Genomic DNA, 23,697 nt, shown 5'->3' on the forward strand with positions numbered 1-23,697 from the left:
CTGGTTTGTGTCCTGTGCTTAGCTTACAAAGTTTGTAGGGTAAAGAGTTTGTTACTATGGCTACCATTTAAAAGAGTTCTAAGACATTTTGTTGCGTGAATTAATGGATGATAAAAATAAAACTAGAATTGAGAAAAGACTATTAATAGAGCAGAACTATTTTGTTAAATAAAGATGAAGATCAAAGTTTTTCTTTTGTTTTAAATCACTTTTGTAACATGGACTTTTGTAAATATTACAGGTGAACGGATATGATGGCTCATCCTGATGATCAACATGATTGGATCTGGAGCTAAGTAGAAGATATGTCTTTGGGAATGATGTGTGGGTGTTTTCAGGAAGTACAAGAACTGCCCCTAGAATGAGAAGCACCTTCTAAAGGCAGTTTTATATGAAGAGGGCCCTGGAAAATACCAGATTTGCTTCCCTCCTTTCTACTGACCATGTCTGCTGTTACTGATGCTGTCATATTTCACTGATATCATAACCCAGATTTTTAGTCCCCCAATATGGACTGCACAGGAATGATACTCCCAGAATTTTCCAGGCCTTCAACCTCAAGTTGTTGAGGCCCGTGGCTTGGTAGGCTAGGAAGCTACCAAGCTCTCTGGCTCTAAGGTATGTACCTGGGCACTGTTGGACTTCTAGCACCTATCATATAAGCCAATCTTATAAGTTCCTTCATAATATATATATATTATATACATATTATATATGCATATATTCATTTCATTGTCTCTTTTCATCCATATCACTGGAACTAATCCAACAAACAATTGAAAAATTCTTTGGGAATAGCAAGGTTTCTCTTCCATCTACTTCACCTGAGCATAATTACAGGGCTGTTCATCAGACCACATTCTCAATGGCATCAGAAACAAGAGTTGGTCAGAGTGGAGTTTGTGATAGAACTGAGTTTCCTTTGGTCATTGGTATTCCAATACAATGAAAATTTTGGAATGGAATGTCATAGATATGTGAAGTTACATACATTTAGTTTTAAGGACCTTGAGGTCATTAAGAGAACACCGACTGTCAATATATTGTAAATTTTCATCTCTGAATATCAAACAAAAAAATTAACTAAGAGAACAAAGTCTTTCGTGTAGAAACTAATGCATTAGTTTTGAAACTTAAATATTTCATTTTAAATAATAATTTTGTATAGATACAATTTTTTATCATATTATACCTCATTCTTCTGAGATCTTTAGGATTTTCCAAAAGCCAATGTATTCAAAGTGAAACACTTTAGTAGTAGGGTCTGGTGGGATCCATCAGGTAGCTCCGGAGGGTACTTTCGAAGGAGGTGGTGGAACTCTAATCTTCTTCTGCCCCCTATTTTGTTGCTAGTAGTTAAGTGAATGGTTTTGATTCATCATTAATGATGTTACTGTATATTACCTTTACATAGCACCCAAAACTGCATGGTCAACCAAAATATGGATGGTACCTCCAATATTATGAGCTCAGATTTTTTTTTTAATCTGAGGTTTTTTCATATCTCAGGTGTAAGAGCAGAAAGGTGATGGACAAAAATTGTATCTGTTAATTTCTCTGGAAGACATTTTAAAAATGTTTTGATTATAAAATTACTAATCAAGGCTTAATAGATCCTATAATACAAACAGCCCACAAGCCAATGAAGGAACTGTCCAGCAGAATTTATCTGCATACTTGCTTTACTTTTTCAATTATTTCTTTTCTTTTTTAGATTATTTCAACCCTACACAAAGAACTAAGGAAGCTAAGGACTGCCCAGAGCGGGAGAAATAGTCTTCCTTAAGGTAAACCACACCAATTGGTTATTTGGTACCAAATGGTCAGCCCTAAACATATTCACCCTTACTTTTAAACTTTGCTGTGTGACATCTTGTTAGCACTTTATACATCTAAATGCTTTCTTTGGTTCTGAAGCATACTGACAGAGAGTACATTTTCAGTGATAACTATTTGTTATGGGATTAGCAAAGTTTCTAAAGATGAAAGTATACAGAGTTCTAGCTACTGCATTTCACACTCAGCTTATGTCTGGCCTGAAGCCAACACAAATTCTCCAATTACCAACTTTCAAAATGAAGCCAGAGTGCTGTTTCATGCCAAAATAAACACAAACAGGGCATAGTACTTTCTGTTAGGGGTGATAAAGCAATAACATATTGCTCTTTTTCCCTGCTACATTCTAATGTGTGAGCTGGGGCTTCTCCATTTTTTGGCTTCATTTGTTGAAGGAGAGAGTGAGAAATATTTTCACAAAGAAGTTAGTTTGACTAACAAATGTGAAGGGAAAGTTATAGTATACTCTCTGACTCATGGTTTCTCAGTCTAAGCTTTTCCATTTTATGATGTTGAATTGCCTTAAAATAATCTAAAATGCTGGGAGAATGGAATGTCTCTTATAATGACTTCTAGAAGACCTTCACCCACAGGGTCACAAGATACACCACTTCATATCCAAGGGATGTACCTGACGAAAGATGTATGAGGAAAATAAATGATTGTGTTTAGTTAAATTCCTTGGAGTAAAAGCCATTTGGATTCCGTTTCTAAGAGAAAGTAAATTGTATGCGATATGTGAAAGAGCCTAATTTTACTGTGATTACCCCAAGTTCTTCTTTTGTGTAAGAGGATTCTTCATCTGATTAATAATAATAGAATAGGAGCCAGCTTGTCCCTTGGTTAATCTCCTTTTACTTATAAAACCGATTAAAACATCTTCCTCATAAACTTTGATTGACACACTCAGAAAATAAAGCTAAATTGTAAAAATAAGGGGGGCACAATGGAAATTACTTATGAGGTTAAAAAAAAGGATCAGTTCTTTCATTGGTTCTTAAAATTCTGCTTTGCAGAGGTGCTACTCCATTTACATTAAAATTGGATTGTCTTACCTGAATTAACTCTCAGAATCCCAATGAAAACATTTAGCTACTCTAGTATGTGCTTCACAGCTGTTTTATTCTTAAATGTGCACTTTCATCATAAAATCCACCATTATACGAGATATAAAATTTCATACAATGACTTTTAAAATAGTTTAATTGTATATTATCAGTGACCAACCCCCATGCATACTATAATAATTGAAATTCCATTAGCGGTCTGTATGTGCGGAGAAGACCATCAGGCAAGGTAAGGTGTGGTGTAAACCTTATAGGCCCTCCTCCCATTCAGTCTCTATGGTCTCTATATGTTGACTCTCTTTACATTTGGAGAAATGCATCCACATGTATATGTTACAGAGAAAACTGTCAGCAATGCATCAAGTCCGGGGTAACAGAAAAGCTAATTAATTATCATACTTCTCCATCAATTCCTGAAGTTTGCTGTTTTCCCACTTTAGTTTAAATCATTTAAAGAGTTTTGACTCTCAGTGCTCAACATGAAATGGACTTGCCCTTTCACTTTCATATCAATTATAAATTGATCGGAGAAAATAAATTTGTAAGAGCATTGTACTTACCATTCTCCATGCATTTAAGATCCTATGAAAATAGCCATGCAAGCTATAGTTCTCTTATTTTTTTAGTATTTCAAATAAAACATATTGGAGTTCACTAAAAATTTATCTACAGAACAATTGGCAGAGAGAAGTTGACAATTAGGTGTTACTTAACCTAAGTTTCATTAATTATGGTACTGAATTATGTACTGAAGATATAATTGTCTTTACCAATAAAGAAGATATTGGCTATATAATTTCCAATATAAAATTGTGACTTTCTGGTATATATTTCCTAAAGTATTTAACAAATAATTTCATTCATTCATGAAATCATGAAGTTAGAGCCAAAAATTTGTCCAAATGTGACATAAGGAAAAAAATACAATATTACAGTAACTGGTTTTAAAATGATTATTAAAATGACATTGAATTCTCTGGTTTCTCATGCTGTTTCATATAACACTACTTCTCAAATAACTTGGATGAAATGAAGGAGCCTCTAAAATCATTCCTCCCAATCTTGACTTACAAAGCAATAGGATATATACTGTTAACACAAATAACAGTTGAGATTTAATTATTTTAACTGTGGCATTTGTTTACTTGCATTCAAATTTTTAGAGTATTCCATGCAGGCTGTATTTCTAAAAATTGCATTTTTGAGTGATTTCCTACAATATGGTCGCCTTGTCTATAATATCTGAAACCTAATAGTAATACTGAGATATAATGCCTACTCCCAGTGACTCTTCTACAGGCATATTATTTCATAAAGTTTTAATTTTCCTGTATTAGGTTCTTTTAACAACTCATACAGAAATCTGGGCCGTAGGGTGAAAGAATATTTTTGAATGTGTCTAATTCAAAGCCATAAGGCACATAATTAATTTAAGAGCCAAATGCTTTGGAGAGGTATATAAATTATTTATGACATATGTGCCACCTAATCAAGATTAGATATGAAATCAGATTTCAAGGCAGGCTTGTGGCAGATTTTTTTTTAACAAAGCATGATGACCATCTTTTGCTCTCTCCATGGACTTTTCATACTGTATATAATATGTAACAGCATATGCAATATGTTGTTATAACATATGATATGTATTTATAAATAGTCAAAGCAAATTTATTGTGTATACACACAGACAGAAAGAGAGAAAACTCTTGAATTATATGAGCCACCGGCTTACAGCCTTTAGTGATATTAATAGACATTTCTCTCCTAATCTTTCTCAGTATTAGTGACTCATACTCCTTCACCTCTAAACATCTACTTTCCCTTGTACAATCCTGGCTTCCATGATAGCAAGGGCAAGAAGAAGGGACTGTGATTAGGAATGCCTTCAGCATAGGATCCCTGTTGTCTATTTTCATATCTCCTCTGCAGTCTGGTTGTTTACTGCTCTTGTCTGTAGCCTATTTTAGAGTATGCGTGTTCACTAACCTTTATATTGTGTATCTCTTGAGAGAGGGGAGAGGAGAGGAGAAAAAGGAGAGAGAAGAGAAAGAAGAAAGAGAGAAGAGAGAGGAGAGAGAAGGGGAAAAAGGAGAGAGAAGGCAGTGAGAAAGAGGTGGGGGGTGGCTTGTAACCATTCATCAAACCCAATGACACTTAAAATGGGGAAAAATTAGAAAGCTAAATAAAAGGGGAAAATTGGGCAGGGAGTAAGCACAGGGTTGACTATAATTTGATTATAAAACTCCGATTATGAATTTGCCTTGAGCTTTTTAACAGCCACAGGATTGATGAAGTCTGCAAAGCACATTTAGAACTTTTATTATGTTGCAGGTTATTCTGAGGAATAAAAATAGAAAAATACTGAGGAGACTGGAGAAAGAGGAACTGAGGATTTTCTGGATATTCTGCCTTCATATGCTTCTCCCAAACACTTGTCAAATGTGTTGCAGTTAACTAACAGCAGAAAGGGTGCTCTGGCCACTGTATGCCATTTTCTATGCTTAACCTAACTGAGCTCAATCAACAAATTACTAAACTCAAATTGTGGCCAGATCTCAGTCTTCAATTTTGGGGAATATATTAACATCTGTCTTCTTGGGCATCACTTCTTTTTCGAAGGCTTATCTCTGCTTTCTAACACAGAATGTCAATGAGAATATTAAATTTTCCTGCTTTTGAGTCAAAATAAGATTCTATTACTTCAAGCTAGACACCCCAGCTGGCAATGCCTGGAGCAGGACTATTCCAGAACAACAGAAAAATGAGGGATGATAGAGCTAAAATCATGTTGAAACTACACCATTCTGTTCATTCGCTTAGCTATAGCTTGGGTGTGGTTTGAGTGCTTGTTTCTAAGGCTTCTTGCTTTGAGAGTTAATCCCCACTTTGAACTATGAAAATAATGGAAAATTAATCTAATTACGTTATTCAGAGCTAGTACATTCTGGACATGATTAGGGCATAATCTGGACATAATTAATGCCCCGGGATGTGACATCATGATGAATACTTGTTTCTTTACAAGCAAAGAGAAGATGACCAGAAGAAAAACATACAAGTATATAGGCCCTATGGTTTGCCAAAACTGTGTCATCTAGACACTACTAGTAAGATGATGACACCAGATGTGGTTTCTCAGCCTGGCATTTCTAGAATTAAAAGTCAAACAAACATTTCATTAAAATGTATAGTCTACGTTATTTAGTAATTAGAAACAGAGAATAACTACTTTATACCCACACAGAGAAAATGATGGCATCTCTTTTGTCTGAAATTAGAGTACATTTTAACATTCAAACAGTTTTACTTATTAATTAAATAAGAGTATTAGTTTATTGACTAATGTTATGTCAACTTGACACAAGCTAGAGTCAACAGAGGGGTGGCAGCCTTAATTGATGATATACCTCCATAAGATAGGGCTGTAGGGAAGCCAGTAGTGCATTTTCTTAATTAGTGATTGGAGGAGAAACCAGCCCATTGTATGTGATGCCATTCCTGGGCAGTGATCCCGAGTTCTATAAGAAAGTAGACTGAGCAAGCCATGGGAAGCAGCCCTGCAAGCAGCACTTCTTTGTAACTTCTTCATCAGCTTCTGCATCCAGGTCCCTTCCCCTCTTGAGTTCTTGTCCTGACTTCCTCTGAAGGTGAACTAGGATGTGGCAGCTTAACCTGAAAAAAACCCTACTCTCACCAAGTTTCTTTGGTTAAGGTGTTTTGTCACAGCAATAGTAAGCCTAATTAAGATATTAGTATACATTAATTATATATAATAATGGGATTTGTCATGATAATTTAATGGAGAAGAACCCTAGAACAAGTCTAGAAAAATTCTTATCACCCCTTAGATAACAGACATGGAATAACATCTGATCTGTGCTTATTAATCTTGTCAACTTTGTTGAATTTAAGAGATTCTAGGGGATTAACAAAGCAAGTTTCTGCATGACTTTGTCTATGAGGACACTTCCAGATGCAATTATGTCATGCAGGCTCTGACCTAACTAAGTGTGTTACTCCCTGGAGAGACTTCCTATAAGATGGCATTGGTGGGAGGAGGTGAGAAAGTGGATGTGGAAGTGAGAGACATGTCAGACCATGTGGACTATGTACTATTCTATGGAAGAGTCAGCATGACCAAGGCAACTTTTATGAAAAACAAGGTTTTAATTGGAGGCTTAGTTGTAGTTTTAGAGGATTAGACCATGACTATCATAGTGGGAAGCAGGCAACCACAGTGTTGGAGCAGTAGCTGGGAGCTTTATGTCCTGATCTGCTATGGGGAACCACTGGACCTGGAATGGGCTTTTGATATGTCAAAGCCCATCCTCAGTATCATTCCTACAACCAAGCCACCCCTCAGTCAACAGGGCTACAATTCCTAATCTTTCTCAAACAGTTCTACTAATTATGTACCACGCAATCAAGTATAGGAGCCTATGAAGGGCATTCTCATTCAAACCATCACTTAGCATCTTTAGATGCTGTATCTTTCCCAGATCACTTCCGGTGCTCCCTTTAAACCCAGTTTCTACCACCATGTTGGAAGGTGCTATATTCTGCAATTTCTTTCTTTTCAAGATGAACTGATGCCTTTCAAAGCAAACAACAGGAATCTTCCCATCTGAAAGAAAAGGTCTGGAAAAATGTAACCAGCACAAATATTTTTAGTTGAATTCAAACAAATGTTGAAAATTGTGATGTTTGTGAGATCAGTAGAAATTTACATAATATTATGCGAAATAACTGTAATGCTCTTTTTAAATTTCTGTAAAAAGTGTCAATATCCTTCCTTTTCATTTATTTTATTGTTCAGGATACCAATTACAAATCTCTTATTCGCTGCTGATCTTTTGTAGCCTTCCATGAACTCGGTGTACTTATAAATACATAGAGACTTGAGGACAATGCTGTGGATGCTTTGCACTTGTTTTCTACATCTCTTCTTTCCTTCTTTTTCCTGTCTTTCCTTCTTGCATGTGAAAATTTTATATGTAAGTCATTTCTTCAAAAGCAGAGGGAGATTCAAAATGATGTCTGAAAATAATCTATAATTTCTTCAACCACTGTGGCTGATCCTCACTCAAATCAGTGTTGTAATTAGGCTACTGTCAGGGTATTGTTCAATTCCCAGAACACTAGTCCCAGTGATACCCATTATTTTACCAACTGAGAAGCACTAGGATGCCCCTGAGAAGCCTGCCATCAAGGATCTGAAATTAATTAAGCCTTATGTTATAATTACTTATAAATGTAAGCATTGGCTTTCATAACTGCAAATGATGGATTATTGTGTCATCTGTATTATTGAAAACACCTTTATCAAAAAGTAATTTTGTTTGGGATAGTTTGGAAAAACAAACAAACAACAACAAAAAAACCAACCAAACAAAAAACTAACATGTTTCTTATACCTAATCTTAAAATCTCTGTTTGCCTCCTCAAAAGCTATAATTCCTAAAAGAGTCTCAAGATAAAAAGAAAAAGTATTTTGACAAGGAAACATTTTTGAAAACCATTCTCAACAATGGTATATAAATTCTTTGAGGACAAAAATGAAATTACAATATCTAGAGAATACTTTTGCTGATGAAGGAGACCAGAAACCCAAATGAAAAACACTGCATTTACTCATTTAAAAGCAGACTACTAAGCTAGATGGGAACACTGTGGTGAAATCAGGTTACTGCTTCTAAACACACACGTTCAAGGTGTGCTTTAATCCTTATTTGTGCGGTAGTGTAATGCTTGTTTAACTTTTGCCAAAAAATGAGATGTTTAATAGAACTCACTGCTTAAAATAGTGCTATTTTCTAGTTAGATTGTGTTTAGTCAAGTTGCTAAGTCTAAACACCACGAATTTTCAAACTGTTCTGCCTTCAGATTTTTTTCTCACCAACATAGGTTTGCATAGACAGGAGTCACTGATTCTGATTCAGGCCCCAGCAAAGCAGGGTTTTGTCACAATAAACTTCTAACAAATGTGACAGTTGAGTAGTTTTGTTTACTTAGTGCCTCATTGGTGAGAAAGGAATAGCGGGGAAGGGGGCAGCAACATTTGGCAACTGCTTCTGGGGAAAACCTTATGTTTCTGTTTCTTTGTTTACAACTTTAATTCAGTTCAATATAGATAGGTGTGTATATACATGTGCACTCATACACAGAGGCACATGTTTTACAAAATAAATACAAATTATATTAGCACATCTTTATTATATCCAAGTATTTATTACAACAGGATGCCAAACTGAATATATAATTTATACTAATTTTATTTGCACACACATAATTAAGGCAAGTGCCAATTATGAGACCTTGTATACAAAGTGATTATATAACTCATTGGTTTAATTGAAGGCTGGGTGCAATTCATTCTGGCTAAATAGGAAACAGATTTACAGTGGTCAACAGGGGAAACAATCTACTAGAAACACAATATATTAAAATTATACAGTAAGTTTAATATCATGTCCTAAACATTTAGGTACTGAATCTTCCTTTAGTTTTTCAGGGTAACATTAATTTGGAATGTGACTTGATGCCATCCTAAGATTAGAAATGTGTTCCTGGTGCACAGGAAACTGTCAGTCTAATTTATACAGACAGATGGACTTTTACAGTTAGGGCCGTTCTGAGATCCTTAAATCGACCTTTGGGAGAAAGTCAATGCAGACACCAGCAAGCACCTTGGTGGGGATTTGTTTTGCACTGCAGATGGAAGTAAACATGTTTTATTAACCTGCTTGTAGACTTCGCTGTAGATTTCCCACTGGGACCAAGAAATCATTCTATTTTGATTAAGTCACTAAACCTCATAAGGACAAATGGAAAATTCTTGAGTTGCCCCTTTCATCTTACGCAACTTAAATACATTGACTTTGTAAGATGTTGTTTAACATTGTTTCTGTATGAACTATTGAACACACAGAAAGTCTTCTACAAGTTTTAAGATAGCCGAAAATATCCACTCAACTACAAGTACTGAAAAGTTTTTTTGCAACTTTTGTTTCAAAAATAGCTACCTGAGGAAAACAATAGACATCATATCTTGATACAGTTACTATTAAATTTTAAGGAAAACTCTTATAGAATCTCCATTCACAAAAAGATAAAGTATAATATAATGGGATACCATTGATCTCTATGGGTTAGCAATGAGGTCTTTAGAGCCAATATACAGATAGCATCTGAATGTTTGTTTAGAAAAGAGAAAGGCAGAGGTCACTTTCCAAGGCAACAAACTGCTGCTCTCTATGACCCTTAAAGGTTAGAGTTCAGGAATTTCATGGAGAGATTGTTTTGCCTTGCATTTCTTTTCAATCACGTGGCAGTAGTTAGGTTATTCTAATAAAAGGTGTGAGGAGGGCATAAGTTTTGCTAAGTGCATTGAGATTGAAAGTGAAAGAAAGAGAAAGCCAGCAATAAGGAATCATAAACAGAAGAAAATTCTCATTTCCATAAAAACCAATCCTATTGAAAAATCTGTTTATTGTACTGCTTCTGTTTCATTTATATATTGTGTTGAATTGCATAGCTTTGGGATATTTTTTTTTCTTTTCTTTTCTTCAGAGCTGGGGACCGAACCCAGGGCCTTGCACTCGATAGGCAAGCGCTCTACCACTGAGCTTAATCCCCAACCCCACTTTGGGATAATTTAAACATGATGTTGTTAGCTAATATTTTCCCTTAATCATAATGTATCTCAGTTGTTATCCCTGTGCTTGGTAGTATTTGAGCATGCCCTCAGGTTCCAAATAGCCATTATATTATCAATATCAAAGCAAACTTCCTTCTGAAGTACCGTTTTTTTTTTAAACTATACAAGTTTCTCTGTGTTAACCACAATTCCTATACTTTGTTCATAGCTAATGTCCTCGTAAGAGGAACATTGGAAATGAATGGGGAAGGTTGGTGCATGACAGAACTACAGCCCTCAGAAGGCTGAGATGGATCAAAGTCAACCTGGGGATCAGGACTAGAGCCTGACTCAAGAATATCTCTTCCCACAAATAAACATTAGACTAATCTGAGTGGCAAACATGTTCAATGGGTACAAAGTAAATACTTACATTTATTGGATACCTTCCTGATATTTAAGTAGTGTTTTTTTTTCTTGTTTCAAATATGCAGGTAATGAGTCAAATTGAGCAATCACTCTACTATCTCCATAAGAAGGCCTTTGTGTAATTCATCATGGTACTGATGCTGCTTTGCGTTTCTATATTGTGAGATTGAAAATCTCAATCTCTGTCTCTGTCTCCTCTCTCTCTCTCTCTCTCTCTCTCTCTCTCTCTCACACACACACACACACACACACACACACACACACACAATTGTGAATAGAAAGGGGATTAGCAAAAGTTGGAGAAGGCAAGAGAAGGTAATACCTATTCTAGCAGTTTTTTTTTTTTATTTTTTGAAAGTAAACTATATCTACATCACTCTCCATTTCCCTTTCCTCCCTCCAACCCCTCTCGTTCACTCCTTCTTTTGTTGTATCTCAAATTCATGGTCTCTGGCCTCAGTTTTTAGTTGTTATTACACAAAAAGGTAGCAAGACTATTTTCTTCATCTCTCCGCCTTCCTTAGCTGCCTGTAGTTCTTTGTCTAGGACTGAGACCTCAGGAGATTTCCCCTATCATATCTATTGATTTTGTCTATGTTCTGGTCTCCTCTAAGCAGCCATGATGAGACTTTATGAGTGTAGCAGGTCTGATATTTCCAGGAGATACAGTGTCACAGCATTTCTGTGGTTCTTTCCACATTCTCTTTTTCAACAGTCCCTGATCCTTTGACACAGAAATTGTGTTGTAGATGGATCAACATAGGTTCTTCCTTTCTGTCTCAGACTCATCTAACTCTCCAAGCTCTTGCTAGGTAGCTTCCACAGGCAGTCTTCATTGGCATTCAGATCTGATTTTCTTTCCTTATCCTCCCAAGTGCTGGGATGACAGGCATTTACTACTACACCAAGCAACACATCTCTTGGTAATTGTACTGAAAGTGGTTTTAGTATTTTCTGGAACGTTTTTGAGTAATAATTAGAATTGTTGAAAAATTTTGTAAAGAATATTGAGAAGTCCTGCTCTTTATTTCAATTGAAATAAATTATTCCAGCTTGGTTGAGTCACTAGTTTTAGGTATGTGTGAGTTACACAGTGAGTCTCCCCCGACCCCCACTCTTTGAAAAAGAAAAAGACCAACCCAAACAACAGCAGCAACAACGAAGAGAAATATATCTTAAATCATTGTGTAAATGTGAATGATATTGCACTGGTTATAACTGGGTTGGTTATTCTTTTTAATTTGTTCAGAGGAGGAGTTTGAAAACATAAATAAGAAATATCAGGAAACTTATGTCAACATGTTTAATTTAAAATTCCTCCTATTTTGCATTTCTTTGTTATCCTTTGACCCTCACACATGGCCATGGCATTTGCATGCTCACAAACCTATACCCTATACTAAGTAATTTTTATGTCAACTTGACACAAGTGAGGGGCATCTTGGGAGAAGGAATCTTAATCAAGAAAATGACTCCTATAGGTAAAGACTGGCCTATAGGTAAGTCTGTAAGGCCTTTTCTTGATTGATAATCAACATGTGTGGGTGCAGTTTATTGTTCCTGTGCCATCCTGGGTCCTGGATTCTGTAAGAAGACAGGCTGAGAAAGAGATGAGTCAGCAAGTACCCCTCCATGGCTACTGCAACAACTCCTGCCTCCGAGTTCCTGCCTTGAGCTGCAGCCCTGACTTCCATCAGTGGTGGACTGGTTCTTGAGAGTCACAAACCAAAGCAAATCTGAATCTCTCCAAGTAGCTTTTGATTGTGAAGCTTCATCACAGCAATAGAAACCTCAACTAAGGCATACTCAAAGTACAAATACACGTAATAACATTTCCCATAATGCCATAATTGAGGAAAGGTGACACTACCAAGGTGAGAAAATGAGAGAGTGATTGGTGAATATGGTCAAAGTGCATGTTGTACTGAAATAAAATGCCAGTATGAAACCCATCACTATGTGCAATAAATGGTTCCCAATAAAATTGTATACTGAAGTTGGTAGCTCACACCTTTGATCTTAATGTGGAGAGGTTGAAGCCATGATATGCAGGTCACTCTGGAATACAGGACACACACACACACACACACACACACACACACACACACACACACACACACAATACAGGCACACAGGCGTGCACACACACAAATCTATGTTCCATATCTGAGAATAAACATACAATGTTTGGCTAGCTGAGTTGAGACTAGTTTAAATATCTTAATATGATTAACTCTTCCCATTTTTATAAATGCCTTTATTTCATTCTTATTTATGACTAGAAAATCTCTCCTGTATATTTAGTATTTTCTTTATTTTTTTCTGCTGATGAACACAAGGATAGTCCTACAATTCATCTACTGTGTATCATGCTGTGATAAACATGGATATGTAGGAAACAGTAGTGTTCTTTGATTCCATCTGGTATATTCTCAGGAGTGTTGTAATTGATTGATATAGACCAATTGCCTTGATATAAAACCAGCAATATTCAAATTGCTACAGGAAAACATGAGAAAACTTTTAGGTATAGTACTAGAGAAGGATTTTCTGAACAAAATTTGAGAGAGAGGATCGGTATCTATAACTAGGTCATATGGTATTCTGTTTTAGATTGCAGTGGGTGGACTAATTACACTTCAGTGAGCAGTGAATAAGAGTTCATTTTTAGCCTCATCCTCACAGAGTATGTTGTCACTTCTTTTCCTATAGTAACTCCTCAGACTAGGTGCTGTAGTGGTGTTTTCTTCATGACTGAGGATGTTTAACATTTGTTTTCATGTGCCTCTTCATTTTGAAACTGATCATTTAATTTGCTTCTTTATTGATTGGATCATTGGTTTTTATGTACTTTGGATTTTATTCCTTTGCCAGATATTTAGCTGGCAAAGATTTTATTCAATCTGTAGGTAGTTCTCTCTGTGGATCATTTCCTTTACAATAGAAAGGTTTCTAATTTCACACACCCATTTTTCCAGTCCTCTCAGTCCTTGAGTTGTTGGTGTGTCCTTCAGGAATGCACATGTATGCTCACAAATCATCGATGTTGAACTTACAAAGCTCTGTGTCTTCCAATAAAGTATTGGATACATTTCGAATGGCTTACATATGGGCTGAGAGGGATTAGCTTTATTTTTCTACATATGGGTTTTCATTTTTTCCCAGAAGCATTTGTAGAAGAATCTCTCTTCTCCAATGTATATCTTTGCAACTTTTGTCAAAACCATACAATTTTAGTTGTGTACTTTTCTTGGATCCTGTGTTTCATTACATCATCACACTTGTCTGCTGTGTCAAAAGACTATTTCCATTATGGCTTTGAGGTATAATTTAAAATAAAATACTGTGATACCAGTAGCATTGCTTTCTCTGCTCAGGGTTGTCATCGTTATTGAGAAATGTTTGTGCTTCCACGTGGACTTTAAGATCGATTTCTAGTCCTGTGCAGAATGCAACTGGTGTTCTGGTAGGGATCACATTCAACATGTAGATCCCATTCAGCAATATATCCATTTTCATAATTCTACTTCTGCTGATTAATGTGTATGAGAGGTCTTTCTGTCAGGATCTTTTTCAATTTCTTTATTAAATATTTCAAAATTTTTATTTAAAGATCTTCAACATCCTTTGTTAGACTTATTCTTAGATACTTTTTCACCTGTTTGTGAGGCTTTTGTGAGCAAGATTGCTTTCCATAATTATTGCTGTCCATATTTGTACATAAATGATTTTTGTATATTTATTTTATGTCCTGTTATTTTCTGAAGGCATTTATTAGATCTAAGAAGTTTCTGGCAGAGTCTTGAAATTCTTTTTACTATAGGATCCTATTGTATAAAATTTTTTTAAAAAATTAAATTTCTTTTCCTATGTGCATACCTTTGTTTTTATTCTCTTATCTGGCATTCTGGGTAAGGTTCAAGTACTTAAATAATGATATTAAACATGGAAGCAAAGAGTGGATACCCTTGTTTCTGATTTTAAAGGAGACTATTCCATTTCCCCCCCACTTTGTATGTTAGCTGTAAAGTAAATTTCTTACAGATAGACTTTATTGCAGCAATTTCATTGTATTCCCAGTTACTTTGGGAATGGAATTTGATCAAAAATCTTTCCTGTATGTTCTAAGACGATTATGTAATTTCTGACTTGCAGTCTCTGGCTGAATTACATGTTTTTACCTATGTATGTTGAATCTTGCTTGTATCCCTAGCATTAAATCTTGTTTATTGTGATATGATCTTTTTTCTATAGTTGACTGGGTTTGCAAATATCTTGATGAGCTTTATGTTCAGGTGTATAAGAAAAACAGGTCTATCCTTTACTTTTCTGACTTTATTCAGCTTTAGTATAAAGGTTGTATTGGTTTTAAAAAATATATTTGGAAACATTTCTGCCTTTTCTGTTATTTAAAAACTTTATTAGCAATATAGTTTGTCAGTTACATTGGTTTCTACCCCCAAGTCTCTGGGCCATCCAAATTCCATCCAGGCAGTGCAAAGCATGGGCTCCTGGTTTGGGCCTCAAGTAAGACCACTCATTTAGTTGGTTGATCCCAAAGTCTCTGAACCATTGTTGCTGCAGCACTTCTTGCTGGCAGGACAAGTTGTGGGTCAAATGTTTTGTGACTGGATTGGTGTCCAAGGGAGGAGTAAATTTGGAGAGTGGGGAGGTGACAGGCCAACTGGAAGGAGAGGAAGCGATGGTTTGAATGCATTGTATGAGAGACTAAATAAAAAGAAAACAATGATATAACTCATTTATCCTTCCCTAAGAAGCCTAACATGTTAAACTAACAGACATAGAAAAATCAATATTCTAATATATTTAACATGTCTGTCTTAGAAGAAAAGATATTCTATGTCAAGGAAAGTAGAGACAATTTCATCAGATCTCTTTAATTTTATGTAATTTAAGTAATTTTCAGCTCTGTTCCAGATTATTTAATAATAATTTTAAGAAATATACAAAGTGAAGAGGGCTATGTTAGGAATTACTTTATATAATGCCAATATTTATTGTGAGAATTTTGTTATCTTAAAACACTTACTAGTTTTAACACTATACAAACTCAAACAAAACCAAAATTAAAAAGCGCCCACAGAAATAAATTATAGTTTAAATGACTATTGTAATGCATTATTAACTATAATTTAAATTCTTTGTTTTTAAGGAGCTAAGAATTTAGGATTTAAGATATATCTTGCTTCATAGTTTTATATAATAATAGTCTATGTGTTGTCCCATTTTGAAACATTGGTGAACAATTTGCTTGCTCAATTCATTCTTCAGAGATAGCCTGAGAGTATATCCAAAGTCAACCTTTGGTGGTATTTCTGTTCTTTCATAAGAAAATAAGAGTTTTCTATTTTTAATCCCTTAATATTACATGATGCTCAAGTTTCCCAATCATAAAAATGATTAGGAAGAATCTAGCAAACAGTTAACTGTGTAGTTAAATATTGAATTGTGAGTCCCACTAAGCCTATGGGAGAAAATGTGAGGAAAGTGGACAAACTAAAAGATGTGTGTGCTGTGGTTTGTCCTGGAGTTCTCTCTATTTTGATTCTAATTCCTCTGCCCCAAGGATGGCTGCCTAGAGAAGTACTCAGGTGACCTTATCAGAAACTCCCATTTAATTTGTAAAATAAAGGCAAGCACCTGTGATTTGGGCAGGGGGAAGGGAAGTTGGAAGGGAGGAGAGGTGGAAAGAAAGGGAGGAGAGGAGAGTCCTTGGAGATGGAGGAGCTGGAGACCTGGCAGAGAAAAGGTGCAAGTGATGAGGGAGTTGAGAGCTGGGAATGGGACAGTGTAGTGGTGGAGCTGCCCAATTTAGGCGCCAGCTTGTATTCATATTAATTGAGTTGTGTTTTCTTTGTGCAGGCCCATTCGGGTTGGAGAGGTTACTCCAACATGTGTTCCTGAAGGAAGGAGCCTCAGGCTGTAACACCTACAGGTGATGCAGATCAATGACACACACAATTTCACACATGTAAGATATGGTTCTTACTGCTCTATTTCTCATGAGCCAACCACTTTTTCCAATATGGTATGGTGAATCCATGTGGGCAGATTAATTTTTATCTTCAAGCAAAGTTAGATGTACTTCATGAAATTGTCCAGTTTCTAAAATGTTGTGACAGTTAAACAAAATATGATTATGGCTTATCCACAAGCTGGGACTTGACAATCTGGTTCCATAATTATCTCCATGAAAACAGCTACCATTAATGATTGTTCTTTACTGCCCTTTTGGTTGGAATTGTGGTTTTTTAAGATCCCATCATATGGGATGAAACAGAAGTCTTATTTCTCATGCTCATGCAGTGTCTAAAAGGAAAATGAAGGAGAAGATTGTGGACTTGATTTTTGAAGTTAATACGCACTTGAAAGGTGGAATATAGCTTGACAGGTTTTCAGCACTGAGTTCAGAGACTTATATAATGTATGTTACTAAGATATGCAGTTATCCATGTGTTTATGGATATTAAGTCTTAGTTATTACAAAGTAACATTTTATTCTGCATTGATCACACTTATTTTGACACATAAGCAGTATATTTTATTTTACAAAATGTTGAGAAAATATAAAATGCTTCACATAAATCAATGTTTGAATAATTAAACACAAGGTAGTGACAAGAGACTGGATAGGTAGATATCTAAACACACACACACATATATTATATATAGTGTAATAATGCGAGTTATCAACATTAATCATTTCTTAAAGGGATACAAATGTATTAATTGATATTTTGAAGCATTGTAAGAACATTCTGAGAAATTCTGAAAAATCCTTTCAACTTCTCTCAGTTGATTTATTTCTAACGTTGAGTCAGGGAGAGAAAGTAAAACTCTATTTTTATGAAATAAAGCCCTTCAGAGAACAGATCTATACAAAGACTTTATCTGTATGACACCAATCTAGAGATTCAAGTCCCCAAAGTGTACTCATATGACAACATATCAAATAATCGAGTTTCTGGTCAAGATATAATGGTGGATTTTCCTTCTGAAAAGGCTTTTGCTGAAGGGTTATCAATATGTCAAGTTCATGAGAGTAGACTGAAAATGCAATAAACCGATTCTAAGCTGAATTCAGTTCCTAGGTATGACAAGTGTGAGCTGTATCAAAAAATCAAAGTGATTTATATCCAACCTAAGAGGAGGAAATTTGTTGTGCTAAATTGTTTGTCATTTATCTGTTTTCTTGCTTGTGTTTTAATTTTTTAAGCTTCAAAGTGATAACTCTAAGTACTTGTACTGCTACATATAATCTGAACCTACTTTTACACTTGTAATAAGGTAATCTTTCTGACATATTTCCCAAAGGAAAAGAAAATATGTTTATGGGGACAAGTGAAAAAAAAGGTGATGTATTACAACTGAAATCACAGCAAATGAAATACTTTTAGAAATAAATCCCTTCTAATAGCGACATAGTGTCAGGGACTAAATGAATCAGCTCCAAGCTCTTTCCTTCTCCTTCCCTCCCTCTCCTTGGGACCACACAAAAGTCTCTTTTACTTCTGGTACTTGTCAGTTATATGACCAACTTTTACATGCAGTAAAATACATGGCCCTTTATTTGACAGTGAATGAATATTTAGTATTATTGCATCTCAAAAGCATTTGTGATATGGTTTCTCACTTGGTCAATTCTTTTATCACACTGCATCTAATCTAAAGTTTCTAATGTAATAATTTTTCTACATTAGACCAAGTGTTCCAGTTAAACTTCATTAATGACTTTTAAAACTTGGAAACATGTATATTCTTTCAACTACTCTAAATAAAGTAATAACATCTGTTCTTTCTCCCACAAAGCTTTATTATTCATTAATGTACACTTACTTTTTCTGTAACTAATACCACTTATCAGAATACAAATGTCATTGCATGGCTAGGAAAAAAGAATTAGCAAGGAGGCACAATAACGTGGATGAAAAATCATACAGTGGTTACATAGAATTAAAAACATAGGGTTTAATGGTCATTTGCAAATGCACTGTAGATATTTCCTAAAGAAATAGTTAATCACCATTTAATGGTTATTTCAAGTGTTTTTCACTTAAGATGGCTGCAATTTTCACTACTAGAAGTTATTAGAATGAACCAGCATTTTAAAAATATTTTTCCACTTTCTCTCTTCTGTCTCACTCTCTTTCTGTGTGTGTGTGTGTGTGTGTGTGTGTGTGTATGTGTGTGTGTGCACATGCACGCTCGTGTGTATGCAAACAAGTGCCAGAAAACACATGTGGAAGTCAGGACAATTGTTGGAGTAGTTTTATCCTTCTACCGTGTAGGTCCTAGGGATTGAACTCAGGTCATTAGTCTTGGGAGCAGATCCTTTACCAACCAAATAACCTCAATGGTCCCAGCATATGATTTCTTAAAAGCTACATGGTAAATATTTAAAGTTTTACTAGTTAAGTGTTTTTGACACAACTAATCAATTCTTCCTTTCTGCTAGAAAGGCTATCATATAAAGCACAGTGTCAGTGGGGGTGCCTGTGAGCCAATGAAATTTCCTTTATCATAACTGGTAGCAAGACTTGAAGTGATAACTTTCTAATCTCTATGACAATACTAATGCTGTATAGCTCCATATATATTCATGAGTCATAATCAAATTAATGCAGACATGCCATGGCATCTAGATATAACAATTTACCCCTTTTTCAAATGGAAACAAGAAATTCACTTTTACTCTACATATAAGATTAATGTGTATATTTACTTGATATATATATATATCAAGTCCCTGGCTGTACAATAGATTTTCTTGATATGTACTATCTCACGAGAAAAATCAATCTAAAAGTTAAAACCTGTAGTCCTTTTAAAAAAGAGGAAGTTTAGAAAACAAAAGGCCATGTGAGTGGGAGTATTGGGAGTATAGTTCAGTAGTGAGGTACATACATATGTGTGTGTTATTTGGTTTTGCTCCAGAACCTAACATAATATGGAAGCTGCATATCTTGCTTTGACTTATATAGAATGCACAAAGCCATTTTGCAGCAAAGACACTGAACCTTCAATTAAGCCTCAGAGAGCCATTTATGTTTGCTAGCCCATAGTTGTGACCTCTGACACACAAATAAATTTTCAATTGCATATTCTTATCTTAAACTTTCGTATTCCTGGGGTTGGACTATGACTCAAGGGAAGAACATTTGCCTAGTAAATGTGAGTCCCTGGTTCCATTTAAGGACTACAAATTAGTGAATACTTTTTAAAGATAAAGTTTCTTTATGCCCATTTATAGTATTTGTCCTAATGATGCATCAGGCCAAGATGAGAAGGATAGTTCAGATTCCAGTCAATATGTCTAATCTATCCTAAAGTTTTATTAGGGACAGTGATGTAGAGATGACTAGGCAGAATCAATTCATTAAATACTGTCCTTTGTTTAGATGTTTTTATATTATTAACTGAATTGATAAGAACTTTAAAGACATGATATACTGTGACTGGAAAGAAATGACTAAAAATGATAATAGCAATAAAACTTCTGTGCATATTAAGTGTAAATATTTTATGATCCAGACACCCAACAGTTATAAGACATCTATTAACACATGCTATGAGTCAGATTTTTCCACAAAAATTTGGGTAATTTCCAGTTAGAAGATGTGAAACACAGTTCTTCTGTGTTCAAGAAGATAAAGGAAAGGCATGAGAAGTTTTAAGGACAACCAAAAAATTTTGTGGGTAGTTGTCAGACAAAGGGTAGTGTACTATCCAAAAAGGCACATTTAAAAAATGATAGTGCATTTAAAAATATTTATAATGGTCAGAATATAATCTTATATTTATCAAACAATTGCTAACAATAATTAATTAGAATGTTACATTTTATATAGCATTAAATATCACTTAAGAAAAAGCGTTATTGGTAGATGAGTATAGGAAGACAGGATTTATATATTGATACTATGTAGCATGGGGTTAAAGTTATGTCATCATACCTATTTTAACTAATGTAGAGACTCACAAAAAGAAAATTATTTTCATAGTTTTTACATGAAAGACTATGATATGCTTTAAATTTTTTAAATAAAAAAAACTAAGGAAGCATACATACTAAAGACCAAGTTATGAAATTATCAGTGTTTTTGCTATAAATATATAAACCTCAGGGATTTTCTTTTAAAATGAAGCAACTAAAAATTACCTCAAAATTTTATAACCAACATGTAACACATAATTGGAACCTTGTATTTTTATGCTGTCTTTAAGCAATTTTGGTTTATGTTAAAATTATGCCTATTTTAAAATTAGAGCTTATAATTTTATTGTTTGCTTAGTTTATCTCCATAACTTAAGATTTTGTTGTGAAATAATTACATGTGATTTTTTTTTACAAACGTCAGACTTGTATATTTGGAGAAGAGATTGAAGGAAAAGGCATCCAGCGACCGGCCTAATTTGGGGACCATTCCATGGATGGACTCCAAGCTCTGCCACTATTGTTGATGCCATGTTGTGCTTGTATACAGGAACCTCACATGGTTGTCATCTGAGAGGCTCTATCAGCAGATGCATAAGGCAGATGCAAATACTTATAGCCAATCACTAGACTGAAATCAGAGACTATTATGGAAAAGTTGGAAGAAGTATTGAAGGAACTAAAGAGGATGTCAACCCCATAAGAAGACCAACAGAATCAACTAACCAGACTCTTGGGAGCTCTAAGAGACTAAGCCACCAAGCAAATAGCATCCATGGGTTGGTCCATGGCTCTGGCATATATATAGTAGAGGACTGCCCTCTCTGACCTTAGTGGAAGAAGAAGTGCCTAATCCTGTAGAGATTTGATGCCCTAGGGAAGGAGGGTGCAGAAGGTGAGGTAGGGATGAAGTGGGTGGATGGGTGAGGGAGCACCCTCTCAGAGGCAAAGGGAAGGGGTGATGGGGTGAAGAACTCTTGGTGGGAGTACCAGGAAGGGGGAGAACATTTGGAATATAAATAATAAAATAAAGAAAATAAGATTTATATTTTTATTTCATGCTTTTGTCTCTTTGTTGAAGAAGGAGAGGAAGATATATTTTACTAGAGAAGAAATGTTATAAAATACTTAAGGCAATGAGAATAAAGACTTCTATGACATGGAAGATATAAAGTAAGATTGTGATAGTCTATTCCTCCTGAAAGATAAATTAAATAAGCTTTGTGAAATACAAATGAAACATTAATCAAGACTCATTTAAGTAAAATGTATTTCTGATACAGTTCTCTTTTCTTCTTCTCCTTCTCCTTCTCCTCCTTCTCCTCCTTTTCCTTGTTCTCCTTTTTCTCCTCCTCCTCCTCCCCTTACTCCTTATCCTTTTTCTCCTCCTCCTCCTTCTGGGTCCATGGAGTAAATAATTTCAGAATTTCCCCATGTGACTCTAATCAAGGTTAGGAAGCTTGTTGTGGATTAATTGAATAAATCAAAAGTTAGTTTCAGAATTTAACATAATGTGTTGGACTGGGTATTATGTTTAATCCACAGGAACTTGACTCACATTTTATATCAAGTACAAAAATAATCATTAAATAGTTTATGAGATACATGTGTAATTTTCTCAAAATTCTTCAACTAATGAGGAAGTAATGAATGTTTTCTGTTTATTGCTATACCTCATCTAGAGGACAGAGATAAATGATCTATAGTATAGAAATGAGGATTTTCTGTATCTGGTTTTTAAATACTCTAAACTCTCCTCATATCAGTTTTGGTCTCTCTTAAAAAGGTATATATATGGTAATAATACATTGCAGCATTTCTAAATAGGACACGACTGAAAAAGAATTATCAGTACAGTAGGAGTCATACTATGAGAATAATTATCTTTATCTTCAAGTGTAAGTTCAGGTGTTTCTGTCAAACAGCCACGAGCACTTTAAAATCTATTAAAATATTTCCCCCATCCATATCTTCTATTTCTGAGAGGAAAAACTATCCCAGTTTCAGACAACTGCAGACACAATTTATTTTTGACTTTTTACAATACGTTTGACATTTATTGATTCTTCAGTTACTAGCAGGAAATTCCCAGTATTTCATTTTATGAAACAGTTACAAAATACTTAGTTCAACTACCATCAAAACAGCATTTGTTCAGCTTTTGTGACTCATTCTCCAGGCCCTGAAATTCTCTAAACCCAGAGATCATCTTAGCAGAGAAAAGGAAGTTCTCAATAGGAGATTGGCAATAATGGTTTTTAGCAAAACTAATATGATGATTCATGTGATAAATTGATTTTAAAAATTTTACCACTCAAAAATGTTTTTTTACTAAATCTTTCACAAAACTGTAATTTTAGAAAACAATTAGTAATTATTTCTGCTAAATAGTCAATTGACTATTTTTCGTTTTAAATTTTCTTAAATTTGTTGGGATACATTCTATCACTCACTCAGGAGGGGAATTAAAATAGAAATCAGAGGTGGATAGAGAGAGAACTGGGGAAATATAGGTGGGGATTTGGTGTGGGAAGAAGGGGGTTTGGAGAGGCTGGGTGGTGGCTGGGAGAGAGAACAGAATTGGGGGAGGGATTTCTGGAATGAGCCAGAGACTTATGTATGACAGGAGAGGCTCCTGGGAGTCTATGGAGGCGAGCCTAGCTGAGACTCCTAGCAGCTAGGGATAGGGAGACTGGAGTGTCCACCTCCTATAGGTAGGTGGGAGTTCCAGTGGAGGAAGGAGGATACCAACCTACCCACAAAACCTTTGATCC

At 35.2% G+C, this 23,697-nt stretch overlaps 1 protein-coding gene and 1 long non-coding RNA gene across 1 annotated transcript; both read left to right on the plus strand.

Moving 5' to 3' along the window:
- The window catches only part of Erich1 (glutamate-rich 1), a gene marked incomplete at its 5' end in the record, with an annotated part of 52,793,804 nt that overhangs the window by 15,116,674 nt on the left and 37,653,433 nt on the right, over positions 1-23,697 (plus strand).
- On the plus strand, positions 541-21,977 carry LOC102549910 (uncharacterized). Its single transcript, XR_015639882.1, has 4 exons — positions 541-618; positions 1,715-1,787; positions 16,852-16,960; positions 21,348-21,977. It is a non-coding gene; the product is annotated as an uncharacterized LOC102549910 (long non-coding RNA).

This window comes from Rattus norvegicus, chromosome 16 (assembly GCF_021556685.1).
Source record: "Rattus norvegicus strain SHRSP/BbbUtx chromosome 16, alternate assembly SHRSP_T2T, whole genome shotgun sequence".
NCBI lineage: Eukaryota > Metazoa > Chordata > Mammalia > Rodentia > Muridae > Rattus > Rattus norvegicus.